The sequence below is a fragment of the Schistocerca cancellata genome, chromosome 1 (assembly GCF_023864275.1).
Source record: "Schistocerca cancellata isolate TAMUIC-IGC-003103 chromosome 1, iqSchCanc2.1, whole genome shotgun sequence".
Classification (NCBI taxonomy): Eukaryota; Metazoa; Arthropoda; class Insecta; order Orthoptera; family Acrididae; genus Schistocerca; species Schistocerca cancellata.
In genome coordinates, this window is record NC_064626.1 from 117,739,050 (window position 1) to 117,762,209 (window position 23,160).

The 23,160-nt window shown below is 42.6% G+C and overlaps 6 non-coding genes across 6 annotated transcripts; all 6 read left to right on the top strand.

The window, feature by feature from the left end:
- The first annotated feature begins 436 nt into the window (after positions 1-436).
- On the top strand, positions 437-509 carry Trnar-ucu (transfer RNA arginine (anticodon UCU)). The gene has a single exon. It is a non-coding gene; the product is annotated as a tRNA-Arg (tRNA).
- Positions 510-3,021: 2,512 nt separating this feature from the next.
- Trnat-ugu (transfer RNA threonine (anticodon UGU)) lies at positions 3,022-3,094 on the top strand. The gene has a single exon. It is a non-coding gene; the product is annotated as a tRNA-Thr (tRNA).
- An 8,700-nt stretch (positions 3,095-11,794) lies between these two features.
- Trnar-ucu (transfer RNA arginine (anticodon UCU)) lies at positions 11,795-11,867 on the top strand. The gene has a single exon. It is a non-coding gene; the product is annotated as a tRNA-Arg (tRNA).
- Positions 11,868-18,752: 6,885 nt separating this feature from the next.
- On the top strand, positions 18,753-18,821 carry Trnag-ucc (transfer RNA glycine (anticodon UCC)). Its single transcript has one exon. It is a non-coding gene; the product is annotated as a tRNA-Gly (tRNA).
- Positions 18,822-20,303: 1,482 nt separating this feature from the next.
- On the top strand, positions 20,304-20,376 carry Trnar-ucu (transfer RNA arginine (anticodon UCU)). Its single transcript has one exon. It is a non-coding gene; the product is annotated as a tRNA-Arg (tRNA).
- A 1,219-nt stretch (positions 20,377-21,595) lies between these two features.
- Trnar-ucu (transfer RNA arginine (anticodon UCU)) lies at positions 21,596-21,667 on the top strand. Its single transcript has one exon. It is a non-coding gene; the product is annotated as a tRNA-Arg (tRNA).
- Positions 21,668-23,160: the final 1,493 nt, after the last annotated feature.

The following is a 23,160-nucleotide window of genomic DNA, read 5'->3' on the forward strand; positions in this document are numbered from 1 at the left end:
GGGCACACACGTCCGTTGGAGTGTATACATATGATGGGGACCGGCTGTGACACAGCAGTCAACCAAAGTCAAAAAATGTGACTAATCGTACAGTGTTCCCAGTGTGTCGTTTACCACTTTGTGAGTGGATGCTGTTCTAAAGAGCGCAATTCCCATTTATCTGTAAGCAGCGCACGTGAGCGAATCTAATAGCAGGACTGTGTTACTACGATTGTACAGAGCAACTCTGTCAATACGCAGGTGTTTCAATCAGTAGAGCCATGGTAAACAGAATGATTCGGAGCGATGTAACGTGTCTGTTACATAAATAATGAGTCTTTTATGTAATTGCTTCAGAGAAATATGAAAGTAAGCCTATCAGAAAAGTAACACGAGACATGTAGCACGGGTCATGTCTTGCAGAATCTCTTACATCTGAGACCGTCACTTGCACAGCGTCCCTTTGGCGCAGAGGATAGCGCGTTGGACTTCTAATCCAAAGGTCGTGGGTTCGATCCCCACAAGGGACGGGCAATTTTTAAAAATGTGTGCCAATCACGAGATGGGAATTGACATATGGGTAACCACAAGCGTCTTCAAAAGGTGAAAATTGTTGTGACTTCAGTTCTATGCTTAAATATGTTAACCTTACACATACAAGCAAAATTCTCGTAGATCAATGACGCTGCTATGTGTAAATGCTGTAAAAGCGGAACCATATCTTCACACCCCTGTTCACGGGAATTTTCTTTCAATACCCAATTTTTATCTACACATAGAAATATAGCACTAGAACGCACATTTTGTACAGAAACAAATACAATGAAGAGTGAAATAATTTTGTATTACTTCACGAGTCAATGTATGTAATCCCAGTCATGATCTTCAATTCTTCCAGCCCAAGGTGAGAGGGTATCAGTTTTCTCGGCCTCAAGTGAGAAAAGTAGACAGTTTCACAACAAGATATTGTACTATGGTTCCTTAACTGTTCCCAGTAAGCAATGGCACTCTGTATCTATAGAAACGGCGGCAATTTTCGCTTGAGCACAGGGGGCTTTTACTGGAGACTGCCAGGAGTGGACTTGGTGGATGCATGAAGGGAGAAGACCAGACAGAGATGTCTGATGCTCCGCTGACGCTTGCAGAAATCTACATTAAGTATGATTCCCGCCTATAACTGACGGCGAGAGAGATGCATCATCTGTCCACTTCTCATCGAAGCACACTGTCACCAAGCAATGGCTGACGCTTCGAGCACGGCATGCAATTGCCAGGGAGGTGATACAGCTAACGTTCCTGGTAAATGTGCTAACAGGGCACACACGTCCGTTGGAGTGTATACATATGATGGGGACCGGCTGTGACACAGCAGTCAACCAAAGTCAAAAAATGTGACTAATCGTACAGTGTTCCCAGTGTGTCGTTTACCACTTTGTGAGTGGATGCTGTTCTAAAGAGCGCAATTCCCATTTATCTCTAAGCAGCGCACGTGAGCGAATCTAATAGCAGGACTGTGTTACTACGATTGTACAGAGCAACTCTGTCAATACGCAGGTGTTTCAATCAGTAGAGCCATGGTAAACAGAGCGATTCGGAGCGATGTAACGCGTCTGTTACATAAATAATGAGTCTTTGATGTAATTGCTTCAGAGAAATATGAAAGTAAGCCTATCAGAAAAGTAACGCGAGACATGTAGCACGGGTCATGTCTTGCAGAATCTCTTACATCTGAGACCGTCACTTGCACAGCGTCCCTTTGGCGCAGAGGATAGCGCGTTGGACTTCTAATCCAAAGGTCGTGGGTTCGATCCAAATTAGGGACGGGCAATTTTTAGTAATGTGTGCCAATCACGAGATGGGAATTGACATATGGGTAACCACAAGCGTCTTCAAAAGGTGAAAATTGTTGTGACTTCAGTTCTATGCTTAAATATATTAACCTTACACATGCAAGCAAAATTCTCGTAGATCCATGACGCTGCTATGTGTAAATGCTGTAAAAGCGGAACCATATCTTCACGCCCCTGTTCATGGGAATTTTCTTTCAATACCAAATTTTTACCTACAGATAGAAATATAGCAATAGGACGCACATTTTGTACAGAAACAAATACAATGAAGAGTGAAATAATTTTGTATTACTTCACGAGTCAATGTATGTAATCCCAGTCATGATCTTTAATTCTTCCAGCCCAAGGTGAGAGGGTTTCAGTTTTCTCGGCCAGAAGTGAGAAAAGTAGACAGTTTCACAACAAGATATTGTACTATGGTTCCTTAACTGTTCCCAGTATGCAATGGCACTCTGTATCTATAGAAACGGCGGCAATTTTCGCTTGAGCACAGGGGGCTTTTACTGGAGACTGCCAGGAGTGGACTTGTGGATGCATGAAGGGAGAAGACGAGACAGAGATGTCTGACGCTCCGCTGACGCTTGCAGAAAACTACATTAAGTATGATTCCCACCTATAACTGACGGCGAGAGAGATGCATCATCTGTCCACTTCTCATCGAAGCACACTGTCACCAAGCAATGGCTGACGCTTCGAGCACGGCATGGAATTGCCAGGGTGGTGATGCAGCTAACGTTCCTGGTAAATGTGCTAACAGGGCACACACGTCCGTTGGAGTGTATACATATGATGGGGACCGGCTGTGACACAGCAGTCAACCAAAGTCAAAAAATGTGACTAATCGTACAGTGTTCCCAGTGTGTCGTTTACCACTTTGTGAGTGGATGCTGTTCTAAAGAGCGCAATTCCCATTTATCTCTAAGCAGCGCACGTGAGCGAATCTAATAGCAGGACTGTGTTACTACGATTGTACAGAGCAACTCTGTCAATACGCAGGTGTTTCAATCAGTAGAGCCATGGTAAACAGAGCGATTCGGAGCAATGTATCGTGTCTGTTACATAAATAATGAGTCTTTGATGTAATTGCTTCAGAGAAATATGAAAGTAAGCCTATCAGAAAAGTAACGCGAGACATGTAGCACGGGTCACGTCTTGCAGAATCTCTTACATCTGTGACCGTCACTTGCACAGCGTCTCTTTGGCGCAGAGGATAGCGCGTTGGATTTGTAATCCAAAGGTCGTGGGTTCAATCCCCACAAGGGACGGGCAATTTTTAAAAATGTGTGCCAATCACGAGATGGGAATTGACATATGGGTAACCACAAGCGTCTTCAAAAGGTGAAAATTGTTGTGACTTCAGTTCTATGCTTAAATATGTTAACCTTACACATACAAGCAAAATTCTCGTAGATCCATGACGCTGCTATGTGTAAATGCTGTAAAAGCGGAACCATATCTTCACGCCCCTGTTCACGGGAATTTTCTTTCAGTACCCAATTTTTACCTACAGATAGAAATATAGCAATAGAACGCACATTTTGTACAGAAACAAATACAATGAAGACTGAAATAATTTTGTATTACTTCACGAGTCAATGTATGTAATCCCAGTCATGATCTTTAATTCTTCCAGCCCAAGGTGAGAGGGTTTCAGTTTTCTCGGCCACAAGTGAGAAAAGTAGACAGTTTCACAATAAGATATTGTACTATGGTTCCTTAACTGTTCGCAGTAAGCAATGGCACTCTGTATCTATAGAAACGGCGGCAATTTTCGCTTCAGCACAGGGGGCTTTTACTGGAGACTGCCAGGAGTGGACTTGGTGGATGCATAAAGGGAGAAGACCAGACAGAGATGTCTGACGCTTGCAGAAAACTACATTAAGTATGATTCCCGCCTATAACTGACGGCGAGAGAGATGCATCATCTGTCCACTTCTCATCGAAGCACACTGTCACCAAGCAATGGCTGACGCTTCGAGCACGGCATGGAATTGCCAGGGAGGTGATGCAGCTAACGTTCCTGGTAAATGTGCTAACAGGGCACACACGTCCGTTGGAGTGTATACATATGATGGGGACCGGCTGTGACACAGCAGTCAACCAAAGTCAAAAAATGTGACTAATCGTACAGTGTTCCCAGTGTGTCGTTTACCACTTTGTGAGTGGATGCTGTTCTAAAGAGCGCAATTCCCATTTATCTGTAAGCAGTGCACCTGAGCGAATCTAATAGCAGGACTGTGTTACTACGATTGTACAGAGCAACTCTGTCAATACGCAGGTGTTTTAATCAGTAGAGCCATGGTAATATAAAGGCACATTTGCATGCCGAGCGTGAGCTTCCTCGGAAACTCGAAATATTAATTAAATAAATAATCAGTGACAAATAAATAAAGCCTATGGCACACAACTGCAGCGCTGTGTCGCTGATAAAACAAAAGCACATTTACGTTACTCTTATGTTTGATTAACATAGGGAGAGCTCTGGTAGAAGTGGTGCGAGAAGCACATATTTTATTCTATTGTATGGCACACCGCCATATTTCATGTTATAGAAGAATACTGCGAGTTGCAACCAGACTAGGCACTCGATTCTGTAAAGAATTTATATTTATAAAAGTAAGTAGGATTATGAACTGTAGGCTTATTCATTGAATATATCTGATTTAACTAACTGTGTAACTTTTTTATGTTTAGTAGACAATCACCTCTGTACGACGTATTGGCATGGCTGGCAAATTATTGAAATATTGAGATTTAGATTATGAGTCCGCATCTACCGCAGCAGTCTTTGGAAACGATTTAATTACGAAGTCCGATTATTTCAGTTTTATTTCACGGTCAACTACGAGTAACATTGCATTTACGAAAAAGCCATTGTCAAGCGTCTGATACCGAATAATTAAACGTCCACGTTCCAGATAAGCAAATATCAATTACAATTACAATCACCATCATATAGATAGAATAATTAATATTTAAACAATATTTTTATTTTATTTATTTTATCTTGGCGACTGCGTGTCGGACTTGTTATTTTGTCATTTGTTACATTGTTCTCTTTGTTTCATGTGAAAAATCAACTTTCTGGACCTGGACGTGAATGTATGAGAGATAACAAAAAATCTGAAGATATTTTCCAATTCTAAAATTTGCGGGAAGACGCAATGAAACTTCCAGCAAAATAAGGTAAGACGCAGCATCTTTGCATTAGCAGGCTTGACCAGACGTATAATTCAGTGTATTAGCTTTTCAGTAGATTCTGTAGTGTTTCTTTCGTGCATAACAGTTTTCAGTGATAAATTTCATTCTCAGTACTTTTCCTTAAACAATAACGTATGCAACAATACCAATACACGAGTGTACAATATGGCCGACTTCTGTACGATACGTAGTAACATGGACAGCAGCCATTACCAATAATCTCAAATTCAGTTTATATTTTTAAATTAACAGACAGCCATTGTTGCTACGAGCGATTCATGCTCAACTGCATTTTATTTTAAAATCAGTGTCAAATATTTTCTTGAAACATATATCACGTGTGGCATGGTAATAACTAGAAATCAATACGCAAAAATGGAACAGCAAAGACGTACTATTCAGACGCAATCCGACTCGGACGAGAGACAAATGTTAGAAAATGACTTTACGACAGCAACCGGTAGTGACGATTTATCAAACATTGACGCAAGTGTTGACGGAAATTTTGGCAATAGGCCGTCCACTACAAAAATTTCAAAGTCTCAGTCAGAGCCCATGTTGATGCATGACGTCACGTCTAATGACGCGACGGGGGCACAGACCTTGCAAACAGTAAACATTGCCGACATGTTACAAATGCTAATGAAACAAAACGCAGAAAATATGGCATACATAAGGAAACAGAACGCCGAAAACATGGCAACCTTACAGACACAAAATGACGCAATTAAATCTGACCTCATAGCACTCAAGACAGGTAATGACACTTTATGTAAACGTGTGGAACTTATAGACGCCACACTGACCAAACAGATGACTGAACTCAGTACTAAATTTTCCCAGCTTAATACGAGACAAGAAAAGACTACAACTGACGTAGCACTTTTACAGACACAAGCAAAAAACCTTAATGTCACGTGTGAAGTTCTTACTGAACAAATTCAAACATATCCTTCAGTACATGACAACCTTGAAAAACGAATTACTGACGTACAGAATAAATTTGACAATGTTGAACAACACCTGACTGACATCTTACAGTCTGATGCCACAGCTCATTTTCAAAATATTAATAAAGAATTTCATGATTGGGTAGTGAACAAAGACAAACATTTTGATAGATGCTTACGTGAAAATTTACCAACAATTGTGCACGACTCCGTAGCGCAATACATTACTAATAACAAACAGCTGATCAGTGACGCGGTACAATCCGTCACTGCACCCATGAGACAATTCACCGATCGACCACAGTCTGAATGTAACGAAAATATCAGTCAAAACGCACAGTTGAGGAACCAATATACATTCGAGTATGACACACACATACCGCACACGACAAACACACAAGAACAAAACACACCACGACTACAACACATACCACGATGTGCAAACACAAACACAAGCTATTATCATGGTAAACCACAGCAACATTATCGTAATTACTCGCCAGCTGAACATACCAGTAATTACAGTGGAATAAATCCATATCACAATGCGAAGGAAGAAGAAAGCTTAATGAAACACAGGCAATTTCAGATTTTTATCCCAGAAAAACGAACCATTCATCCAGTGATTTTTCTTAAATCTTTTAGTAACGCATTTCCACGCACTTGGAGTGACCGGAAAAAGATTTCATATATTGTCGGTTACATCCAAGGCGATGCAGCTGTCTGGGCATACAGTCAAGCTGACGTATGTACCACGTACAGTGAGTTTGAGCGTGCTTTTCTGAACAAATTCTGGTCGCAATCCGTCCAGGAGCGACTCAGAAGACAAATTTTAGAACCTGAAACTTTTAACAGTAAAAATGGCAACTTACGCAGATATTTTGAAAAATACTTGAACATGGGACACTTTTTAGACGAACCAGTCGCAACGCGTGATATACTCCGTGCGTTGAAGGCCAAATTGCCTTTCAACATTAAAGAAAAACTCCTACATATCCCGGATGTCGATTCAGATTATTTTTTAACAGCCTTAGATTCGGTTGACATGTTACTTGAAGATCAGCGCTTCGCGCGGCAAAACAGCAGCCACAATGTTTACACTAGTGGTATGCAAAACATGCAGGCTTGCCAACTCAATTCTGGCGCGCCCACAGTTGGATACGCGGTACAGCAAAAACAGCAAACTCACATGCCGTCTCAATACGAAAATCAAAATCAACACGCGTATTCCAATACAAACAATAGTTACAACAGTAATAACACTTCATGCGGCAATCCATACAAAAGGCACCGCGGTAATAACTACAACGATAACAACGGAAACAAAGGCAACAACAAAAACACAAACAGAAATAGAAATAATAATAACTACGAGCCAAGACAGCATCAAGGTTGGACTCGTAACGATCAGTACTTTCATTCAAACTCTGCTTTACCACAGCAGCCATCAGGACAAAATTGGAGCATACCTTACGACCGACAGGTAAGTTATAATGCGCAACAGCAACAACAACCGCAAAAGTTTGGAGATCATAATAGGCAATATCCGAATGTGTATATAATAGAAATGACACCTGATGCACAACCTCAATCTGTGTCAGTACCTAGTACAAATGCTAATCCAACAAACTAGAAACAGTCATTTCTATGCCCCAGGTCGTGGCTGAAGAATTCTTGGGGGGCGACTTCAATGTTAATCAGTTATTTGACACCACACTTGAACAACAGAATAATGATATGCCGAATAATTCTAAACAAAAATTACCTGTTTTATTTATAAGATACAACTACAATAACAATATATCAGATGAACTTTTACAAGACAGTACACAATGTCGTTCAAACACAAATGAAATTGTTTTAGCATCTACTACTGGTGTAGTAGGTGGGATTCCAACTACTATTATCCTAGATACAGGTGCAGCTGTGAGCGTTTTGTCTTTTAATTTCTATAAAAAATTGTGTGAATTGGAACCTGTGCCTGAGTTTCCTGCCCAAAACTGTAAAATAACTACTGCACTAGGTAATAAGTCATGTAGGGTTACGAAGCAAGTTTTTGTAAACATGAAAATAGGTAATGGAACCGTACAATGGCCATTCCTGGTTGTACAAAACCTTGCGACAAATTGCATATTAGGAATAGATATTATGAGCGAGAAGGACTCTATTATAGACTTCTCCAAAGGTAAATGTATTTTAAATGATAAAGGCAGTGTAATTATTATTGATTTGGACAGGAGAACTCTAAAGCATGACAAACACTGTACAGGGTACAAGGTTCAGTTAGTACTTGACAATGACATTCAAGATATCTGACACAGAGATAATGGACTTGAAAACATTGCTTGATCATAAGATAAGTGAAGCTACAGCTCTCAGTGTACATGAACGTATAAAACTACAGGAAGTGTTATCCAAATATTTACAAGTTTTTACCAAACGATTAGGTGTTATCAACACGTATGTATACAAGATTGAAGTTAAGCCTCACAAGATCTTCTACCACAAGACATATAACGTACCGTTATCTCAACGACCTGCTGTGTGGCAAGAATTAAAACAAATGTTAGACTGGAAGGTCATTGAACCATCCACCTCACCTTATTGTAGTCCTCTACTTGCTGTCAAAAATTAAATGGAAGCATTAGGTTAGTGTTAGACGCACGAGCTATTAATGAAATAATTTTACCGGTTCACACAAAACCCGAAAATTTAGAAGAGCAATTACAGAAATTTCTAGATGCAAAATATTTTTCCACAATAGATCTCGCTAATTCGTTTTGGCAAGTGGGTATCACTCCTGATTCACGGAAATATACTGCATTTATGTTCGGGGGGCGAACCTATCAGTTTTGTGTTCTACCTTTCGGACTGAATGTCAGCTCTGGGGTATTCATTACAGCCCTGGATACCGTGCTTGGCGATGATTTAGTTGAGACAGTCACACACTATGTAGATGATATACTGATAGCTACACAGTCTTGGAAGGAACACGTTGGCACACTTCAAAGAATTTTAGAAAAATACGCACACCGAGATCTTAGAGCATTTCATGCTGAATAATGTCAAAGTCATACCCATCAAAATATTGCTAAGCAACTCGAAAAACTCTGTTGTTACAACACAGATAATAAGTAGTGTAGAAATTTTCATTTCAGCGGTTCCAGAGTCGCAGTTGAAGGCAGAAGAACTCTTCTTTCAGCGCGCGCCACCACCTGGAAGACGGAATATCAAAATAAAATTTATGATTACGTAGCAGTGAATGATATATTAATTTTTCACGGAACATTTGTTATTGTAGGTACCACTGACTTGGTATGACACCTGACGAACCGACAGACGTCATCTGTGAAGCGATCTTTTACTTTGAGAAATAGATTAGACGCACATCTCTCAACACGAAAAGCATCTATCAGTAGTCAAGGCCACACAGACACTCTACACACACGCACAAAACGCGAGGAATCGAACATTTTTTCTCTCTTACTATTTTGAATATTTATTGAGTAGTGAAAACGCCTGGTCTTGCCTACTGATGTAATGAATGTTGTGTCTAACCTATCTTAATTTCAGATGACATCACGTGACACAATGTAATAACCTATAGCTATGTAATGATGATGCAAACATGTTTATGTGCAACTGTATTATGTTTATGCTAAGAAAATATGTGACGTGTGTATGTATAATTACTTATTTTTTTAACTGATGTATCATGTAACTGTTACTATGTAAAAATTTGAACAAAACGAGTGCCAAAAAGACATTGCATAGTGAACCTCTGTTCACGGACATTAACGAACATTACTAACTCTGCAACTACGCAGAAACCTATGTGAAAGAAACGGTTAATGCCATTCATTATGCAGCGTATCTATGTAAACGCGATGAATGTTTTCTTTGATTAATAACTACGAACATTTAGGTGAGCTATATTCAGCAAAAAACTGAAAATGTGAAGGGCATAATTCGTGCATCGTCTAGTGACATTACTACAGTACCTAACTTCAAGATGTTAACTGGATTAAATGGACACAAAGTGCCTGTCCAGAAAACAACACGACGGGTGGAAGAATTTTGGTTGGAACTTCAGGGAATGAAATGTTCTCGAAATGTGACGGACACTCTTACCTGGACTGTCCAAGGATCGACGCCAGCTATGTGCCGTCCGAGGTTCTGCAACCAAGCTTCCACGGAATGTAAAAAACGAACTGCACGTGGACCAATTACTCGACGGGTCACGTCTGATCTGTAATAAGCAATGCTTTTAGTCACAACGAACTGCATCACAACGACTATAATGGAAATGGGAAATGGACACGCTTATGTATTAATCACGTTGTTATACAACGATGTTACTGTGATCAAAAAAACTTTACCACGACGATACTAACCTGTAAAAAATTATTGTGCAGCAGATGAATATGAACTGTAATAACAACACGATGCGTATAGGTCAACGCACCTGAAACATACGGACATTTTTCTTTGAAGTATTTCAAAACAATACTATGTAACTAAGAACATTCAACAATCTAAGTTGTATTGTGTTATAACAAATATTGTAAATTTAAAACTAAGTTACCTGTCATAGAATGTAGTCTTCATATGTAATCTTGGTTGAATATTTTCTTTGTGCAACGACTGAGAAACGCGCGCACACGAACAATATGAACTGCAATACTGTGCTGCGTGATCTAACTGTACGATATAAAGGCAGTGCCGGAGTCACACAGACGCTTCTGCGCATGCGCGCACTCTATCTGCCAACATAAGAACTTTTACGGCGCACCCGCGTCATTCAAATTTTGTATATAATGTGTATAATGTGTATAATGTAGGTCATGTAAATAGTTGTAGATAACTTAGATTTTCTTGTGCCTTTAGGTGAATTGCTCGCCTGCAGGTGTGTCCTTTCGCCTCGCAATTCAGGGGGCAATATAAAGGCACATTTGCATGCCGAGCGTGAGCTTCCTCGGAAACTCGAAATATTAATTAAATAAATAATCAGTGACAAATAAATAAAGCCTATGGCACACAACTGCAGCGCTGTGTCGCTGATAAAACAAAAGCACAATTACGTTACTCTTATGTTTGATTAACATAGGGAGAGCTCTGGTAGAAGTGGTGCGAGAAGCACATATTTTATTCTATTGTCTGGCAAACCGCCATATTTCATGTTACAGAAGAATACTGCGAGTTGCAACCAGACTAGGCACTCGATTCTGTAAAGAATTTATATTTATAAAAGTAAGTAGGATTATGAACTGTAGGCTTATTCATTGAATATATCTGATTTAACTAACTGTGTAACTTTTTTATGTTTAGTAGACAATCACCTCTGTACGACGTATTGGCATGGCTGGCAAATTATTGAAATATTGAGATTTAGATTATGAGTCCGCACCTACCGCAGCAGTCTTTGGAAACGATTTAATTACGAAGTCCGATTATTTCAGTTTTATTTCACGGTCAACTACGAGTAACATTGCCTTTACGAAAAAGCCATTGTCAAGCGTCTGATACCGAATAATTAAACGTCCACGTTCCAGATAAGCAAATATCAATTACAATTACAATCACCATCATATAGATAGAATAATTAATATTTAAACAATATTTTTATTTTATTTATTTTATAGTAAACAGAGCGATTCGGAGCGATGTATCGTGTCTGTTACATAAATAATGAGTCTTTGATGTAATTGCTTCAGAGAAATATGAAAGTAAGCCTATCAGAAAAGTAACGCGAGACATGTAGCACGGGTCATGTCTTGCACAATCCCTTACATCTGAGACCGTCACTTGCACCGCGTCCCTTTGGCGCAGAGGATAGCGTGTTGGACTTCTAATCCAAAGGTCGTGGGTTCGATCCCCACAAGGGACGGGCAATTTTTAAAAATGTGTGCCAATCACGAGATGGGAATTGACATATGGGTAACCACAAGCGTCTTCAAAAGGTGAAAATTGTTGTGACTTCAGTTCTATGCTTAAATATGTTAACCTTACACATACAAGCAAAATTCTCGTAGATCCATGATGCTGCTATGTGTAAATGCTGTAAAAGCGGAACCATATCTTCACGCCCCTGTTCACGGGAATTTTCTTTCAATACCCAATTTTTACCTACAGATAGAAATATAGCAATAGAACGCACATTTTGTACAGAAACAAATACAATGAAGAGTGAAATAATTTTGTATTACTTCACGAGTCAATGTATGTAATCCCAGTCATGATCTTTAATTCTTCCAGCCCAAGGTGAGAGGGTTTCAGTTTTCTCGGCCACAAGTGAGAAAAGTAGACAGTTTCACAACAAGATATTGTACTATGGTTCCTTAACTGTTCCCAGTAAGCAATGGCACTCTGTATCTATAGAAACGGCGGCAATTTTCGCTTCAGCACAGGGGCTTTTACTGGAGACTGCCAGGAGTGGACTTGGTGGATGCATGAAGGGAGAAGACCAGACAGAGATGTCTGACGCTCCGCTGACGCTTGCAGAAAACTACATTAAGTATGATTCCCGCCTATAACTGACGGCGAGAGAGATGCATCATCTGTCCACTTCTCATCGAAGCACACTGTCACCAAGCAATGGCTGACGCTTCGAGCACGGCATGGAATTGCCAGGGAGGTGATGCAGCTAACGTTCCTGGTAAATGTGCTAACAGGGCACACACGTCCGTTGGAGTGTATACATATGATGGGGACCGGCTGTGACACAGCAGTCAACCAAAGTCAAAAAATGTGACTAATCGTACAGTGTTCCCAGTGTGTCGTTTACCACTTTGTGAGTGGATGCTGTTCTAAAGAGCGCAATTCCCATTTATCTGTAAGCAGCGCACGTGAGCGAATCTAATAGCAGGACTGTGTTACTACGATTGTACAGAGCAACTCTGTCAATACGCAGGTGTTTCAATCAGTAGAGCCATGGTAAACAGAGCGATTCGGAGCGTTGTATCGTGTCTGTTACATAAATAATGAGTCTTTGATGTAATTGCTTCAGAGAAATATGAAAGTAAGCCTATCAGAAAAGTAACGCGAGACATGTAGCACGGGTCATGTCTTGCAGAATCTCTTACATCTGAGACCGTCACTTGCACAGCGTCCCTTTGGCGCATTACCGCTTGAGACGCGGCAGCGTGCGGACGTTCGGAGCGCTCAGTTTCACTTGCTTTGTTTACGTTGTAGTTGTGCTTTCTGTTTCACGTGATTGTCGTGGTTGTGTGTTAGGGTCATTGTTTTCAGTGTTTGCTGTATGCAGTTAGCCCATTTGGGTTAATTTGCACGATGGTTCCCACGATTCCAAGGAAAAATACCCTGCAGTTCGAGTTTGACAAGGCTACACGATCAGTTCAGCCAAGTTCACTGGAAGTTCATGACTGGATCGTCGATACAATAGGCATAACCACTGATCAAGTTCACACTGCCTACTACGAACTGGATTTGTACTGCTTTTTCGTGAAGCCCCTGAATCCTCTCTTACTGGAACGACTTTTGCAGAAACATGGCGGCGGCGTCGAGTTCCGACATCGCGACGGCACTGTGAGTACTGTCCAAGTTACTAACGCGGATGTCGAGATCTCTAACGTGCGTATTTACAACCTGCCCCCTGAATTAGACAACTGTTTCTTAAAAGATGTGCTCACGGCATATGGCGAAGTGCGTAACATTAGACTTGAAAAGTGGTCCAGGCAGCATAAGTTGCAATGTTTTTCTGGCATCCGATCGGTTGAGATGCAAGTTAAAGTCAACATCCCATCCCATGTATTTGTTTGTGGGTATAAGGTGCAGGTTACATATTCTGGGCAAGCTTCTACGTGTTTTAACTGCAATGAGAGTGGTCATTTACGGCAAAATTGCCCTAAAAGAATGACCGTCTTAAAGCCTAGTTTCCATCAACGTAAGAGGCTCACTTTAGCTGATTTAGTGACAGGCACCCAATTACCAAGTAATGAGCCGTCCCTTTCCACTGATACTGTGACTGTACATGAAAAACCTTTTGAAGACGAGTTCCCTGCTATTCCTCTTGCGAAGGGCGGGGATCAGAACCCTCTCACCCGTCCAGTCACTGTGGTAACGTCCAAGAGACGTCGAACGTGCGACAGTAGTAGTTCAGATGAAGGCGTCTCAGTACCGGTTACACCTGCCCCACTTGATATCAAACAACCAGCAGGCGACATTGAGCTTTCGCAAGACGCTATACCAGCATCAAGTGTTGATGTTACTACTTCTTCGCCCGATGACGGTAGTGCTACGCCCCAGATTGGTTCTTGCTTACCGTCCACGTCTGTCGAGTCGGTTCCCCAACAAACCGATAGTGAACCTCAGCACGTTGCCCACAGCGACGTCGACGGTGTGTGCGCAGGTCCCCAACTCGTATCGCAGCCACGCGACGCTGACAACAAACACGCTGACGAGTGTGTCAACACAGAGCGAGATCTCAGCCTTGCTTGTCAACAACCTGACCGGGAGAGTGTTTCCACACAATCCCAACGTGTGGGTAAACAAGAACTTAGCGCGTCTCCGAAAGGACTCTCCGGCGAGACGCACATGCAAGTTGCTGTAGCAGGGCAACCTGCACAGGAGACCTGTGTCGATTCTCCGATGCCGCTTTCTGCGGAAAAAGTCGCCAGCGTCGGGAGGAACAAAAAGAAATTCCAACCGAACTTGAATGTACCACGCAGCAAACACAAACAGCACGCCCTCTCGGATGCGAACGATGGTGATGGCCACTCTCCCCCAGCTGGTTCACGAATGGATTGGTTTGCCGGAGACGATGATCACGTTAATTTAACGTAGCGCCGTCAATTCCATGGCACAAGCGTACAAGTTCCTGAGTGTTAATGTTAACAGGATCACGTCTGATTTGAAACTTGCAGTCTTTAGGCAGTTCGTATATGAGTCTGCCGCTGATATACTTCTATTGCAGGAATTCCTTGTTTCCGATCTGGTCATTCCCGGCTTCCACTGTATTACCAATGTTGCCTTCGAACTTAGCACTGGTACAGCCATTCTCGTGCGTGAAGGCATCCCCGTCTCGGACGTTGAAACACTGGAGTCGTGGCGTGGCATATGCTGCAAAATATTCGGTGTCACGCTCGTGAACCTCTACGCGCCCTCAGGGAGTGGACACAGGTTCGCAAGGACCGAGTTCTTTAAAGACGAACTAATTTACCTGCTTCGTAAAAATCCGACTGCCCTCATATTAGGAGGAGATTTTAACTGTGTTGTACATCAAAAATATCAGCGGCCGCATTTTAACTATTGTAAGGAGCTTCATGATCTGGTTTTACGAATGAATCTCAAGGATACGTGGGAACTCCTTCACCCTACCCTTGCGAAATTTACGTACTTCACTTCCACCTCGAGTAGCCGCCTCGACAGAATATATGTGTCTTCTCAGCTCGGAGTACATGTTGTTGACTCGGAGGTCATTCCCGTCCCATGTAGCGATCACTGCGCCTACGCCACCGTTATACAACTGGACAGACAACCCACCAAACGATTCAGAAATCACTGGATGTTCAACATTTCCCACCTTCAGGACGCCGATCTCGAGGTACTTGTCACACGAACTTGGACTTTTTGTCTTCGCTCTGTCAATCGATACCGTACGAAAGTAGAGTGGTGGACGTCCTTTGCTAAACCAAAGTTGCGTCGGACTTTGATTTCGTACTGTAATACGCAATCAAGGGATGCAAAGAGGACCACCGAATTTTACTATTCGATTTTAAGGGAGCTCTACGACAAATCTGGCGTCAATAATATTTACACGGCTCAAATAAAGCAAATCAAGGCTAAGATGCTCAGTCTCAAACGTAAACAACTAGAAGGATTAAAAATCAAGTCAAAAGTCAAATCTTTTGTTCAGTCTGAGACAACTTCCATGTATCATCTTATTAAGCATCAGACGAACCGTAGACGCTTATTTATAGACGAACTGGCAACTGATAACGGGGAGCTTCTCACTCGGCAACCTGACATAGTCACGGCAATCCAGAGGTATTATCACGGCCTCTACTCGGACTACCCAACCAATGATGGCTTGACTGCTACTGTATCCCAGTTGATGGACACGTCTGTTACTGAGGATGATAATCGTGACTTTCTGGCTGCGTTTAGTGTCGAGGAGACTTTAGAACTTATTGTTAAGTCGCCAGCTAACAAAGCCCCAGGACTGGACGGCCTTCCCAAGGAGTTTTATCTTCGGTATTGGGATGTAATTGGTGTTACTTTTACAGAAATTTTAAATGAAATCATTGCTGGGGCGCCTGTTCCTGCTGCGATGAAGGAGGGTAAAATTGTCCTTGTTCCCAAACGCAAAGGGTGTAAGCGATTTGATAATCTGCGCCCGCTCACCCTGCTCAATTTTGACTACAAAACTATAGCCAGAGCTGTTAACACTCGAATGTCTCCGCTTATTCACAAAGTTGTCAGGCGGCACCAGGCGTGCGTGCCAGGACGGAATGCCATGTCTGCGATGTCTGAAATACGGGACCTCATCTCCATTGCCTCAGTCACCAACCTGCAATGTGCGCTGCTTTTTCTAGACTTTCATAAAGCTTTTGATCATGTGAACCACCGATACCTTTTTCACATAACGGACAAAGTAGGACTCGAGGAAGGGGTGATAACAGTCCTTCGCAATTTGATATCGGGTATATCAGCGAGGATACAAGTCAATGGACAGCTGACGCAACCGATATCCATTAAGCGGGGTGTCCCCCAGGGCAGTCCACTCTCTATGTCACTTTTTGTGCTGTCACTGGAACCCTTCCTTCGGTCTCTTTATCACCAGTTGTCAGGAGTGTCAATGTCCGGTCACACATTCATAGTCCGTGCGTACGCTGACGATGTTGCCGTACTGTTACGCAGTGACGACGAGGTGGTCCGTATTAAACGGGCGATCGACCAATATAGTGAAGTGTCTGGAGCACAACTAAGTGCCCGGAAATGTAAAGTGCTCGATATCAGAGGTTTCGAGAGCTTGACTATACCGTGGGCGCATGTTGTGGAATCTCACAAACTACTCGGAATCACCTTGAATAGGTGCCCTCTCAAAATGGCGGCCTCCAATTGGAAGTCAGTGACGCATCTGATACAGGGTACCATTGTCGAATGTCGATGGCGTGCTGTGAACATTATCGAAAAAATCAGGATTCTCAATACCTACATCTTCTCCAAGGCGTATTATGTTGCACAGTTCTTTCCCATTCCCAAGCTTCAGGCCAAAAAGATCATGCAGGTTGCCAATCAATACATCTGGAAGGGAAACATATTTAAATTGTCCTCCGATACGCTGGTCAAGTCGAGAACTACTGGTGGGCTTGAGTTAGTTAACATCGCCGGGAAGGCAATGGCCTTGTACATCAAGCGGACCACGACTTTACTGCATGACAGCCAATGCACTGTTACTCAACAGTTGTTTCTCACAGTGCGTCCAGCGAGTGTGCGACCACCGATTGACGTCGGAAAAATCCATTACAAATTGAAACACATCAGAGAATTTTTCATTCATGTTAGTTATGCAAATGTGGGTGTTCTACGGTGACGACCACTGTCAACTCGGGACTTGCAACGTGAGTGGGCAAAGTCGGCGGCCCCAAATACAATAGAACAGAAGTATCCGACTACCGACTGGACAACGGTGTGGGCCAACGTCAGCTTGAAAGTACGCTCTTCGGATGTTGCATCAACCTGGTACAGGGTGGTCAATAACACGATTGCCACTAATGAAAAGCTGCATGCAATTGGGTTAAGTGACACAAATCTCTGTCTCTGTTGTGGGCTCATCGATTCTCTGATCCATCGGTTTACCTGCGGTGGCCATGCACTGAATTGGCGGTGGGTCAAGAAGAGGATCGCTGTACTATCAAGGAGCGCGGAAGACAATCTGCAGCTGGATATCCTCATGCGTCCCGACAAAAAGTTTTACCCTGCGACGAAAAATAATACAGTCGTGTGGATCCTGGGGCACTATGTTAACTATATCATTAATGTTCGTGGAGAGGACGATTTTATTAGTTTTCTAACCTACATGGAGCTGGCATACTGGAAAATGCAAAGTTTCACTGACAGTAAAATATTATTCGGCAACATGATGGCCATCACTTTTGAAAAACATGGCATAGGATGACCACATTGGACGATGGAAGCAAGTCAAGAAGAACTGTATTCTGTTTTATTTCTATTTTTTTTTAGTTATACTTTCTGTTACACCTGGTCAATGTATTTCATTTCATTAGTCTTCCTTTAATTGTTGCTTCTCATGATACTTTCACACCTCTAATGGAAGAGGAATGTCTTTCGATATGGATCACAACACACAAACGACACACGACAAAGAAGAAATGTTCATTTACAAATGTGTCAGTACTATACACCTCGGAGCAGAGGGTTAACAACTATCACCGCCAAAAAATAATATAACAGCAAAAATGTGAAACAAAGATTTATAACAAGTGTCTGCTTGAAGGAGTGCTGCTTCACACGCAGAAGGTCCCCGGTTCGATCCCGGGCGGGAACAGTATTTCCCTGCCTATGTCGTATTGTACTCCAGTGAGCCACGTCGTGTGTGGATCTGCTGCATGTCCCTCCGTTTTGCAAGTACCACATTTATTGAATTTCTTAGTTACGATGGCAACATCACTACAAGTTGTCTGTAAAGTAAGGTGCACACAAGCAGTTTCCGCTGTGTAGCGGTTATCACGTCTGCCTAACACGCAGAAGGCACCCGGTTCGAAAAAAAAAAAAAATTAAATAAAAATGAAATTGGCGCAGAGGATAGCGCGTTGGACTTCCAATCCAAAGGTCGTGGGTTCGATCCCCACAAGGGACGGGCAATTTTTAAAAATGTCTGCCAATCACGAGATGGGAATTGACATATGGGTAACCACAAGCGTCTTCAAAAGGTGAAAATTGTTGTGACTTCAGTTCTATGTTTAAATATGTTAACCTTACACATACAAGCAAAATTCTCGTAGATCCATGACGCTGCTATGTGTAAATGCTGTAAAAGCGGAACCATATGTTCACGCCCCTGTTCACAGGAATTTTCTTTCAATACCCAATTTTTACCTACAGATAGAAATATAGCAATAGAACGCACATTTTGTACAGAAACAAATACAATGAAGAGTGAAATAATTTTGTATTACTTCACGAGTCAATGTATGTAATCCCAGTCATGATCTTTAATTCTTCCAGCCCAAGGTGAGAGGGTTTCAGTTTTCTCGGCCACAAGTGAGAAAAGTAGACAGTTTCACAACAAGATATTGTACTATGGTTCCTTAACTGTTCCCAGTACGTAATGGCACTCTGTATCTATAGAAACGGCGGCAATTTTCGCTTCAGCACAGGGGGCTTTTACTGGAGACTGCCAGGAGTGGACTTGGTGGATGCATGAAGGGAGAAGACCAGACAGAGATGTCTGACGCTCCGCTGAAGTCATGATCTTTAATTCTTCCAGCCCAAGGTGAGAGGGTTTCAGTTTTCTCGGCCACAAGTGAGAAAAGTAGACAGTTTCACAACAAGATATTGTACTATGGTTCCTTAACTGTTCCCAGTACGTAATGGCACTCTGTATCTATAGAAACGACGGCAATTTTCGCTTCAGCACAGGGGGCTTTTACTGGAGACTGCCAGGAGTGGACTTGGTGGATGCATGAAGGGAGAAGACCAGACAGAGATGTCTGACGCTCCGCTGACGCTTGCAGAAAACTACATTAAGAATGATTCCCGCCTATAACTGACGGCGAGAGAGATGCATCATCTGTCCACTTCTCATCGAAGCACACTGTCACCAAGCAATGGCTGACGCTTCGAGCACGGCATGGAATTGCCAGGGAGGTGATGCAGCTAACGTTCCTAGTAAATGTGCTAACAGGGCACACACGTCCGTTGGAGTGTATACATATGATGGGGACCGGCTGTGACACAGCAGTCAACCAAAGCCAAATAATGTGACTAATCGTACAGTGTTCCCAGTGTGTCGTTTACCACTTTGTGAGTGGATGCTGTTCTAAAGAGCGCAACTCCCATTTATCTGTAAGCAGCGCACGTGAACGAATCTAATAGCAGGACTGTGTTACTACGATTGTACAGAGCAACTCTGTCAATACGCAGGTGTTTCAATCAGTAGAGCCATGGTAAACAGAGCGATTCGGAGCGATGTATCGTGTCTGTTACATAAATAATGAGTCTTTGATGTAATTGCTGCAGAGAAATATGAAAGTAAGCCTATCAGAAAAGCAACGCGAGACATGTAGCACGGGTCATGTCTTGCAGAATCTCTTACATCTGAGACCATCAGTTGCACAGCGTCCCTTTGGCGCAGAGGATAGCGCGTTGGACTTCTAATCCAAAGGTGGTGGGTTCGATCCCCACAAGGGACGGGCAATTTTTAAAAATGTGTGCCAATCACGAGATGGGAATTGACATATGGGTATCCACAAGCGTCTTCAAAAGGTGAAAATTGTTGTGACTTCAGTTCTATGCTTAAATATGTTAACCTTACACATACAACAAAATTCTCGTAGATCCATGACGCTGCTATGTGTAAATGCTGTAAAAGCGGAACCATATCTTCACGCCCCTGTTCACGGGAATTTTCTTTCAATACCCAATTTTTACCTACACATAGAAATATAGCAATAGAACGCACATTTTGTACAGAAACAAATACAATGAAGAGTGAAATAATTTTGTATTACTTCACGAGTCAATGTATGTAATCCCAGTCATGATCTTTAATTCTTCCAGCCCAAGGTGAGAGGGTTTCAGTTTTCTCGGCCACAAGTGAGAAAAGTAGACAGTTTCACAACATGATATTGTACTATGGTTCCTTAACTGTTCCCAGTAAGCAATGGCACTCTGTATCTATAGAAACGGCGGCAATTTTCGCTTCACACAGGGGGCTTTTACTGGAGACTGCCAGGAGTGGACTTGGTGGATGCATGAAGGGAGAAGACCGGACAGAGATGTCTGACGCTCCGCTGACGCTTGCAGAAAACTAACATTAAGTATGATTCCCGCCTACAACTGATGGCGAGAGAGATGCATCATCTGTCCACTTCTCATCGAAGCACACTGTCACCAAGCAATGGCTGACGCTTCGAGCACGGCATGGAATTGCCGGGGAGGTGATGCAGCTAACGTTCCTGGTAAATGTGCTAACAGGGCACACACGTCCGGTAGAGTGTATACATATGATGGGGACCGGCTGTGACACAGCAGTCAACCAAAGTCAAAAAATGTGACTAATCGTACAGTGTTCCCAGTGTGTCGTTTACCACTTTGTGAGTGGATGCTGTTCTAAAGAGCGCAATTCCCATTTATCTGTAAGCAGCGCACGTGAGCGAATCTAATAGCAGGACTGTGTTACTACGATTGTACAGAGCAACTCTGTCAATACGCAGGTGTTTCAATCAGTAGAGCCATGGTGAACAGAGCGATTCGGAGCGATGTATCGTGTCTGTTACATAAATAATGAGTCTTTGATGTAATTGCTTCAGAGAAATATGACAGTAAGCCTATCATAAAAGTAACGCGAGACATGTAGCACGGGTCATGTCTTGTAGAATCTCTTACATCAGAGACCGTCACTTGCACAGCGTCCCTTTGGCGCAGAGGATAGCGCGTTGGACTTCTAATCCAAAGGTCGTGGGTTCGATCCCACAAGGGACGGGCAATTTTCAAAAATGGGTGCCAATCACGGGATGGGAATTGACATATGGGTAACCACAAGCGTCTTCAAAAGGTGAAAATTGTTTGACTTCAGTTCTATGCTTAAATATGTTAACCTTACACATACAAGCAAAATTCTCGTAGATCCATGACGCTGCTATTTGTAAATGCTTTAAAAGCGGAACCATATCTTCACGCCCCTGTTCACGGGAATTTTCTTTCTATACCCAATTTTTACCTACAGATAGAAATATAGCAATAGAACGCACATTTTGTACAGAAACAAATACAATGAAGAGTGAAATAATTTTGTATTACTTCACGAGTCAATGTATGTAATCCCAGTCATGATCTTTAATTCTTCCAGCCCAAGTTGAGAGGGTTTCAGTTTTCTCGGCCACAAGTGAGAAAAGTAGACAGTTTCACAACAAGATATTGTACTATGGTTCCTTAACTGTTCCCAGTAAGCAATGGCACTCTGTATCTATAGAAACGGCGGCAATTTTCGCTTCAGCACAGGGGGCTTTTACTGGAGACTGCCAGGAGTGGGCTTGGTGGATGCATGAAGGGAGAAGACCAGACAGAGATGTCTGACGCTCCGCTGACGCTTGCAGAAAACTACATTAAGTATGATTCCCGCCTATAACTGACGGCGAGAGAGATGCATCATCTGTCCACTTCTCATCGAAGCACACTGTCACCAAGCAATGGCTGACGCTTCGAGCACGGCATGGAATTGCCAGGGAGGTGATGCAGCTAACGTTCCTGGTAAATGTGCTAACAGGGCACACACGTCCGTTGGAGTGTATACATATGATGGGGACCGGCTGTGACACAGCAGTCAACCAAAGTCAAAAAATGTGACTAATCGTACAGTGTTCCCAGTGTGTCGTTTACCACTTTGTGAGTGGATGCTGTTCTAGAGAGCGCTATTCCCATTTATCTGTAAGCAGCGCACGTGAGCGAATCTAATAGCAGGACTGTGTTACTACGATTGTACAGAGCAACTCTGTCAATACGCAGGTGTTTCAATCAGTTGGGCCATGGTAAACAGAGCGATTCGGAGCGATGTATCGTGTCTGTTACATAAATAATGAGTCTTTGATGTAATTGCTTCGGAGAAATATGAAAGGACGCCTATCAGAAAAGTAACGTGAGACATGTAGCACGGGTCATGTCTTGCAGAATCTCTTACATCTGAGCTCTACACATGCACAGCGTCCCTTTGGCACTCTCGCCGCGTCAGCCGTGCTGTGCGGACGTGTGCTGAGTTTCGTGCGCCGCGGTCTGCTGTGCTTCGGCGTGGTAAGTCGCAGTGCTTCTTGCATCGTTGCAGAAAGTGTACGCTTATTGAAATTTGAAATATGAATCCGTGATGGCCCACTTGAACAGACAAGATACTTCGAAATACTCGTTTGATCGTAATTACGCCCGACCTAAACTACACGAAATCGGAGAGTGGTTGGAAAACGAAGTGAAAGTTGATTCAGAGG